Source organism: Canis lupus, chromosome 21, assembly GCF_003254725.2.
Source record: "Canis lupus dingo isolate Sandy chromosome 21, ASM325472v2, whole genome shotgun sequence".
In the NCBI taxonomy this organism is placed as follows: domain Eukaryota; kingdom Metazoa; phylum Chordata; class Mammalia; order Carnivora; family Canidae; genus Canis; species Canis lupus.
Window position 1 is genome coordinate 16861654 of NC_064263.1, and position 9826 is coordinate 16871479.

Consider the following 9826-nt stretch of genomic DNA (forward strand, 5'->3'; position numbering starts at 1 on the left):
TCTATTCTTTTCAACCTTTGAGACTCATTTAAAATGCCCGTTGTTTCAGGAAAACATTTTTGATTATCCAAACAGAGGTCACCTGGTTAGCTTTCCTTACCTACTTGCATATTTGATAATTTAGTACCTGTGTAAGTTAACCTTGTTTTACTGTTAGTTGTGTGTTTCATTTTCATTATTAGATGGAAAAATTATTGGGTGCCACGTGTGATTTTTTTCTCCTATTTAAATCTGTGTCAGGGTCTACTATATGTTAATCATACCAATAGGAATACTTTTAGCCTGTCTTTATTCCACATAATATGTGGATTCAAAGAAGTATAGTCCTTAGCACAATGCTTTGTTCGAGTGTGCAAGTGTTTGTGTAATTGAAATAAATTATATGACACATTTCAAAAGTGACATGCAGTTATTAAACTAAAACTGTAGCACTGTAGTCTCTTTTAGAGTGTAACATTTTTACTTAGGTGACTAAGGAAAACTTCAAGGGGGAAAAGAACTATTCCTTAATGATAATGTAGCTAATTTGGTGGGAATGTCCAAAGTGAATGAAATAGGCAGTTTAAATCTTCACTGCTTTTTCATGACATTAATTTCCACCCTCTACTTATCTGTAACTCTACTAGATCAGTGGCTATTACCTAAACCATTAGCTAGCACAGTGCTTATAGTAGGTGTTAAATAAATATAAACTATCAAACTGTGAAAAAATAAGGAGAATAAAAGTGTTGAAAAGACCATAGAAATCTAAGGAATGCACTGCTGTTATATAAACTCCATTTTTTTTAGAGACGAAACATATGAAGCCATCTAAAATAAAGACCTAAACTAGCATGATTTTCTTCTAACAATTACATCTTAAAGAGACCCAGATCAAAGAAAGAAGGCTCATGAAAGAGGTTTATGTTCATTAAAGATTCATTTCATGTCAGAGTTTGATGGACTGTGGACTGTATGTGCCATATTTTATAGTCCAAGACCATGGTTTTGACTGGGCAATCTCCTTGGGAAATTTTGACGAGTTTTTTAAATTGTAACTGAAGCAATCATGCAAAGGAAAATGCCATTTTTGGTCATTTATCTTTTTTTTTAAAATCAAAATAGATCAAATATTTCTAAAGATGATATGGGCATTAACAAAAAAATTTGAGGTGAAGTCCCAGTTAAATGCCTAATTAGCTTCCTGATCTAGAAGATACCTGATTGTTAATACTTTTGAACTCTGCACTAGTACTTTATATCATATTTAATCTCCATTAAGATCTTATGAGATGTTATTATTATCCTAATTTTGTAGATGAGGAAACTGAATCTTAGAGATGTTAAGGAACTCTCCTAGGAAACAATTATAAGTAATGAACTTAAGACTTAATAAAATCGCATTCTGAAGTCCATGTTCTGACCCTGAGACATTAAGAGAGGGCCCAAGTTGGAATCACTGATCTGCCAGGGCCCTTTTACCTACCTGCTGTGTGTCTCTGAGTTATTTTTAAGTCTTGCCTTGATGCTCAAACGAGTTGATGGATATGATAGGTGTTAAGGATCTCTATAGTCCAGGACCTCAGTGCCCATAATATTAGGAAGGGGTCCCAATGAGAATGTAGTTGCCCAAGGTTGAATGCTACTTTCTTTGATTCAAGAAAATAGGTGGGAGACAGATTTTGTGAAGTCAGGGGTGGCATCTCATTTTGGATAAAGGAAATAATAAGGAACCTAAGAGAAGCCTTAGGAAATGCTTTAAAAGAGAAAGGAAAAAGAATCAATCCAAGATTTAAAAATAAATGAAAAACATTTTAGTGTGAGGTGAGAGAGGTGGGCATTGTGTACTTATGTCAGAGAAGGATGGTTTGGGATAAGGGGCAAGATGGCGGAAGAGTGGGGTCCCCAAGTCACCTGTCCCCACCAAATTACCTAGATAACCTTCCAATCATCCTGAAAATCTACAAATTCCGCCTGAGATTTAAAGAGAGAACAGCTGGAAAGCTACAGTGAGAGGAGTTCGCGCTTCTATCAAGGTAGGAAGACGGGGAAAAAGAAATAAAGAAACAAAAGGCCTCCAAGGGGGAGGTGCCCCGCGAGGAGCCGGGCTGAGGCCGGGGCGAGTGTCCCCAGGACAGGAGAGCCCCGTCCCGGAGGAGCAGGAGCTGCACCGACCTTCCCGGGCGGAAAGGGGCTCGCGGGGAGGTGGAGCAGGACCCAGGAGGGCGGGGATGCCCTCGGGCTCCCGGGGACAGTAACAGACACCTGCGCCCCGGGAGAGCGCCCCGAGCTCCCTAAGGGCTGCAGCGCGCACGGCGGGAACTGGAGCAGCTCGCGGGGGCTCGGGAGCGGCTCCGCGGAGGGGGCTGCGGGGCGGGAGCAGCTCGGGGGGATCGGGCGGAGGAAGAGGCTCCACACGGAGGGGGCTGCGGGGCGGGGGCGCGAATCCAACAGCGCAGGCTTCGGAGCACAGGGCGCCGGGACACAGCCCAGGATCCCGCCTCCCCCGGGACAGGCAGAGGCCGGGAGGGCCCAGGACAGCGAGGACGCTCCTGCCCCAGCTGAGCAGATCAGCGGCCCCGCCCGGGAGCCTCCAGGCCCTGCAGACGGAGACCCCCGGAGTTCCTGCGGGGGCTGAAGCCAGGTTTCCAGAGCTGCCCCGCCACTGGGGCTGTTGCTCCTGGGGCCTCACGGGGTGAACAACCCCCACTGAGCCCTGCACCAGGCAGGGGCACAGCAGCTCCCCCAAGTCTAACACCTGGAAATCAGCACAACAGGCCCCTCCCCCAGAAGACCAGCTGGACGGACAAGTTCCAGGGGAAGCCAAGGGACTTAAAGTACACAGAATCAGAAGATACTCCCGGTGGTTTTTCTTTTCTTTTTTTCTTTTCTTTCTTTTCTTTTCTTTCTTTTCTTTTCTTTTCTCTTTTCTTTTCTTTTCTTTTCTTTTCTTTTCTTTTCTTTTCTTTCTTCTTTCCTTTCCTTTCTTTTTTCTTTCTTTTCTTTTCTTCTTTTCTTTCTCTTCTTTTCTTTTCTTCTTTCTTTTTTCTTCTTGATTTCTGTTTGCTTCCCCCACCCTTTTTTTCCTTTCTTTTTCTTTCTCTTTTTCTTCTCTTTTTTCTTTTTTTTCTTCCTTTTTTCTTTTTCTCTTTTCTTTCCTTCTTTCTCTCTTTTTCTCCTTTTCCCAATACAACTTGCTTTTGGCCACTCTGCACTGAGCAAAATGACTAGAAGGAAAACCTCACCTCAAAAAAAAGAATCAGAAACAGTCCTCTCTCCCAGAGTTACAAAATCTGGATTACAATTCGATGTCAGAAAGCCAATTCAGAAGCACTGTTATACAGCTACTGGTGGCTCTAGAAAAAAAGCATAAAGTACTCGAGAGACTTCATGACTGCAGAATTTAGATCCAATCAGGCAGAAATTAAAAATCAATTCAATGAGATGCAATCCAAGCTAGAAGCCCTAACGACGAGGGTTAACAAGGTGGAAGAACAAGTGAGTGACATAGAAGACAAGTTGATGGCAAAGAGGGAAACTGAGGAAAAAAGAGACAAACAATTAAAAGACCATGAAGCTAGATTAAGGGAAATAAATGACAGCCTGAGGAAGAAAAACCTACATTTAATTGGGGTTCCCGAGGGTGCCAAAAGGGCCAGAGGGCCAGAATATGTATTTGAACAAATCATAGCTGAAAACTTTCCTAATCTGGGAAGGGAAACAGGCATTCAGATCCAGGAAATAGAGAGATCCCCCACTAGAATCAATAAAAACCGTTCAACACCTCGACATTTAATAGTGAAGCTTGCAAATTCCAAAGATAAAGAGAAGATCCTTAAAGCAGCAAGAGACAAGAAATCCCTGACTTTTATGGGGAGGAGTATTAAGGGAACAGCAGACCTCTCCACAGAGACCTGGCAGGCCAGAAAGGGCTGGCAGGATATATTCAGGGTCTTAAGTGAGAAGAACATGCAGCCAAGAATACTTTATCTAGCAAGGCTCTCATTCAGAATGGAAGGAGAGATGAAGAGCTTCCAAGACAGGCAGGAACTGAAAGAATATGTGACCTCCAAACCAGCTCTGCAAGAAATTTTAAGGGGGCCTCTTAAAATTCCCCTTTAAGATGAAGTCCAGTGGAACAATCCACAAAAACAAGGACTGAATAGATATCATGATGACACTAAACTCATATCTGTCAATAGTAACTCTGAACGTGAACGGGCTTAATGACCCCATCAAAAGGCGCAGGGTTTCAGACTGGATAAAAAAGCAGGACCCATCTATTTGCTGTCTACAAGAGACTCATTTTAGACAGAAGGACACCTACAGCCTGAAAATAAAAGGTTGGAGAACCATTTACCATTCGAATGGTCCTCAAAAGAAAGCAGAGGTAGCCATCCTTATATCAGATAAACTAAAATTTACCCCGAAGACTGTAGTGAGAGATGAAGAGGGACACTATCTCATACTTAAAGGATCTATCCAACAAGAGGACTTAACAATCCTCAATATATATGCCCCAAATGTGGGAGCTGCCAAATATATCAATCAATTAATAAACAAAGTAAAGAAATACTTAGATAATAATACACTTATACTTGGTTACTAATCTAGCTCTTTCTATACTTGATAGGTCTTCCAAGCACAACAACTCCAAAGAAACGAGAGCTCTAAATGATACACTGGACCAGATGGATTTCACAGATATCTACAGAACTTTACATCCAAACGCAACTGAATACACATTCTTCTCAAGTGCACATGGAACTTTTTCAAGAATAGACCACATACTGAGTCACAAATCGGGTCTGAACCGATACCAAAAGATTGGGATCATCCCCTGCATATTCTCAGACCATAATGCCTGAAATTAGAACTAAATCACAACAAGAAGTTTGGAAGGACCTCAAACACGTGGAGGTTAAGGACCATCCTGCTAAAAGCTGAAAGGGTCAACCAGGAAATTAAGGAAGAATTAAAAAGATTCATGGAAACTAATGAGAATGAAGATACAACCGTTCAAAATCTTTGGGATGCAGCAAAAGCAGTCCTAAGGGGGAAATACATTGCAATACAGCATCCATTCAAAAACTGGAAAGAACTCAAACACAAAAACTAACCGTACACCTAAAGGAGCTAGAGAAAAAAAAAAAAAAAAAAAGCAAATAGATCCTACACCCAGGAGAAGAAGAGAGTTAATAAAGATTCGAGCAGAACTCAACAAAATCGAGACCAGAAGAACTGTGGAACAGATCAACAAAACCAGGAGTTGGTTCTTTAAAGAATAAATAAGATAGTTAAACCATTAGCCAGCCTTATTAAAAAGAAGAGAGAGAAGACTCAAATTAATAAAATCATGATTGAGAAAGGAGAGATCACTACCAACACCAAGGAAATACAAACGATTTTAAAAACATATTATGAACAGCTATACGCCAATAAATGAGGCAATCTAGAAGAAATGGACGCATTCCTGGAAAGCCACAAACTACCAAAACTGGAACAGGAAGAAATAGAAAACCTGAACAGGCCAATAACCAGGGAGGAAATTGAACCAGTCATCAAAAACCTCCCAAGACACAAGAGTCCAGGGCCAGATGGCTTCCCAGGGGAATTCTATCAAACGTTTACAGAAGAAACCATATCTATTCTTCTAAAGCTGTTTGGAAAGATAGAAAGAGATGGAGTACTTCCAAATTCGTTTTATGAGGCCAGCATCGCCTTAATTCCAAAACCAGACAAAGTCCCCACCAAAAAGGAGAATTACAGACCAATATCCCTGATGAACATGGATGCAAAAATTCTCAACAAGATACTGGCCAATAGGATCCAACAGTACATTAAGAAAATTATTCACCATGACCAAGTAGGATTTATCCCTGGGACACAAGGCTGGTTCAACACCTGTAAAACAATCAATGTGATTCATCATATCAGCAAGAGAAAAACCAAGAATTATATGATCCTCTCATTAGATGCAGAGAAAGCATTTGACAAAATACAGCATCCATACCTGATCAAAACTCTTCAGAGTGTAGGGATAGAGGGAACATTCCTCGACATCTTAAAAGCCATCTATGAAAAGCCCACAGCAAATATCATTCTCAATGGGGAAGCACTGGGAGCCTTTCCCCTAAGATCAGGAACAAGACAGGGATGTCCACTCTCACCACTGCTGTTCAACATAGTACTGGAAGTCCTAGCCTCAGCAATCAGACAACAAAAAGACATTAAAGGCATTCAAATTGGCAAAGAAGAAGTCAAACTCTCCCTCTTCGCCGATGACATGATACTCTACATAGAAAACCCAAAAGTCTCCACCCCAAGATTGCTAGAACTCATACAGCAATTCGGTAGCGTGGCAGGATACAAAATCAATGCCCAGAAGTCAGTGGCATTTCTATACACTAACAATGAGACTGAAGAAAGAGAAATTAAGGAGTCAATCCCATTTACAATTGCACCCAAAAGCATAAGATACCTAGGAATAAACCTCACCAAAGATGTAAAGGATCTATACCCTCAAAACTATAGAACACTTCTGAAAGAAATTGAGGAAGACACAAAGAGATGGAAAAGCATTCCATGGCCATGGATTGACAGAATTAATATTGTGAAAATGTCAATGTTACGCAGGGCAATATACACGTTTAATGCAATCCCTATCAAAATCCCATGGACTTTTTTCCGAGAGTTAGAACAAATTATTTTAAGATTTGTGTGGAATCAGAAAAGACCCCGAATAGCCAGGGGAATTTTAAAAAAGAAAACCGTATCTGGGGGCATCACAATGCCAGATTTCAGATTGTACTACAAAGCTGTGGTCATCAAAACAGTGTGGTACTGGCACAAAAACAGACGCATAGATCAGTGGAACAGAATAGAGAACCCAGAAGTGGACCCTGAACTTTATGGTCAACTAATATTCGATAAAGGAGGAAAGACTATCCATTGGAAGAAAGACAGTCTCTTCAATAAATGGTGCTGGGAAAATTGGACATCCACATGCAGAAGAATGAAACTAGACCACTCTCTTGCACCATACACAAAGATAAACTCAAAATGGATGAAAGATCTCAATGTGAGACAAGATTCCATCAAAATCCTAGAGGAGAACACAGGCAACACCCTTTTTGAACTCGGCCACAGTAACTTGTTGCAAGATACATCCACGAAGGCAAAAGAAACAAAAGCAAAAATGAACTATCGGGACTTCATCAGGATAAGAAGCTTTTGCACAGCAGAGGATACAGTCAACAAAACTCAAAGACAACCTACAGAATGGGAGAAGGAATTTGCAAATGACATATCAGATAAAGAGCTAGTTTCCAAGATGTATAAAGAAGTTATTAAACTCAACACCAAAGAAACAAACAACCCAATCATGAAATGGGCAAAAGACATGAAGAGAAATCTCACAGAGGAAAACATAGACATGGCCAACATGCACATGAGAAAATGCTCTGCATCACTTGCCATCAGGGAAATACAAATCAAAACCACAATGAGATACCACCTCACACTAGTGAGAATGGGGAAAATTAACAAGGCAGGAAACCACAAATGTTGGAGAGGATGCGGAGAAAAGGGAACCCTCTTGCACTGTTGGTGGGAATGTGAACTGGTGCAGCCACTCTGGAAAACTGCATGGAGGTTCCTCAAAGAGTTAAAAATAGATCTGCCCTACGACCCAGCAATTGCACTGTTGGGGATTTACCCCAAAGATACAGGTGCAATGAAATGCCGGGACACCTGCACCCCGATGTTTCTAGCAGCAATGTCCACCAGAGCCAAACTGTGGAAGGAGCCTCGGTGTCCATCGAAAGATGAATGGATAAAGAATATGTGGTTTATGTATACAATGGAATATTACTCAGCCTTTAGAAATGACAAATATCCACCATTTGCTTTGATGTGGATGGAACTGGAGGGTATTATGCTGAGTGAAATGAGTCAATTGGAGAAGGACAAACATTATATGTTCTCTTCATTTGGGGAACATAAATAATAGTGAAAGGGAATATATGGGAAGGGAGAAGAAATGTGTGGGAAATATCAGAAACGGAGACGGAAACTAAAGACTCCTAACTCTGGGAAATGAACTAGGGCTGATGGAACGGGAGGAGGGCGGGAGGTGGGGGTGAATGGATGACGGGCACTGAGGGGGGCACTTGACGCGATGAGCACTGGGTGTTATTCTGTATGTTGGTAAATTGAACACCAATAAAAAATAAATTTATTATAAATAAAGAAGGATGGTTTAAGAGGATGTAGTAGCCATAAAACCTCAGGTTGTCTATCTTTGCATCTTGGGTTTGGACTTTTTCCCCTTGAGATTCCTGGAGATGATGACTCTGTGAAGTACTGCATGAAGAGGGGGAAGTGATGGGGTAGGGGCTTAATAGGAGAGAGAGAAGAAAAACAATATGAATAATATAATGGATTGAGACAATATGGGAGAGTGGAAAGGAATATTTATTAGAGATATTTAGAGAGTGACAGAGAAAACACATGTTTAATGTTTGCTTCTGTGTGATGTGTTTTAGCTAGTGTGGCTGGGATGATGGTAGCACTCATAACTGAGATAGAGAATATAGGGGGAGGAGCATATTTCTAAGGAAAAATGGAGATTTTAGTGTTCAGACTGTTGAGGTTGAGGCATGCTGGAAATATCCAGAAGTCATAATGAGTAGGTAGTATTAAATGCATCAGAAGCTTGGGAATAGGCCTGAGCTGGTGATATGGTTCAGGCAGTAGGATATCATATTTGTGGTAATTAAAACCACCCCAAACTAATGAGCTTGACCAGGGAACATGAGTAGAATGGGAACAGTGACTAGGTTTCTCTCGGTGAAGTAGATTATATTGAGCCTCAGAGACGATAGTCCTGCTCTTTTCTGGCATATAGCTATATACTGTGCCAACTGTAGTGTAAGGTTCTCATTACACATGGAGGAAGACCTGTAATGGAAATAGAAAAAAAGACATTTATGACTGGTGTGCATTCAGGGGAGAGTGACTAAGACAGTGAGAAAACACTAAATGAAGCCATCTGAGAAGTAAAATATTGTTCTTGAACCAGAGGAAAAATCTCCAGGGATATAATGACCACATTTAAGGATTGTCATAATGAAAAGGTACTTTACCTTTTTATGTTTCCCCTAACTCAAAGAAGGCATTTTATGATTATCTGTGCTCTCTGAGATTGAGATGAGCTCCTTTTGGGAGAGGTGGGTTCCCTGTTCCTGGTTGTTTGAAAGTAAACTACAGAGATGCTTCAGAGGGGATTACAATTTCAGGAAGGGGGTTAAGGACAGAGAATATCCTGTCTAATAAAATTTTTTGATTCTTTGTCAAAGGATGGCCTTTGCTTAATAAATTTTGTACTCAGAAAAAAAATATAATGGCTTCTTTTACTTTGGGATAGACTTTTTTAAAAAATGTTTTGCTTGAACTGGTTCAATTTAAGACACCTCTTTCTGAATAAGATTGCTCTTCTCTGACTAAATATTGGTTACCTTTTCTTCTACCTTCTGTGGTCCTTGACTGTAACAATTCTCTCAACAATATTAAAAATATATTATTGAGAATTGGCAATCTTCTTTGCCAGTAGTTGGAAAAATATAGTGGTGAAAATAACACAGTAGCCTATAGGTCAGCAGAGTACAATTCTAATAGTTCTGTGAAATCCCTATCTCAGAATAAGATAATTTAACAGGTATATTGAATCAGGCTGTAGTGAGTCAGGGAATTTGTTTTATTTATTTCATCAATTTTCTCTTTTGCTTCCCACTATCCTTCTACCTCCTTCTCCAGAGTTGGAGGGAATTGGGAAGGGGGCAGAGGT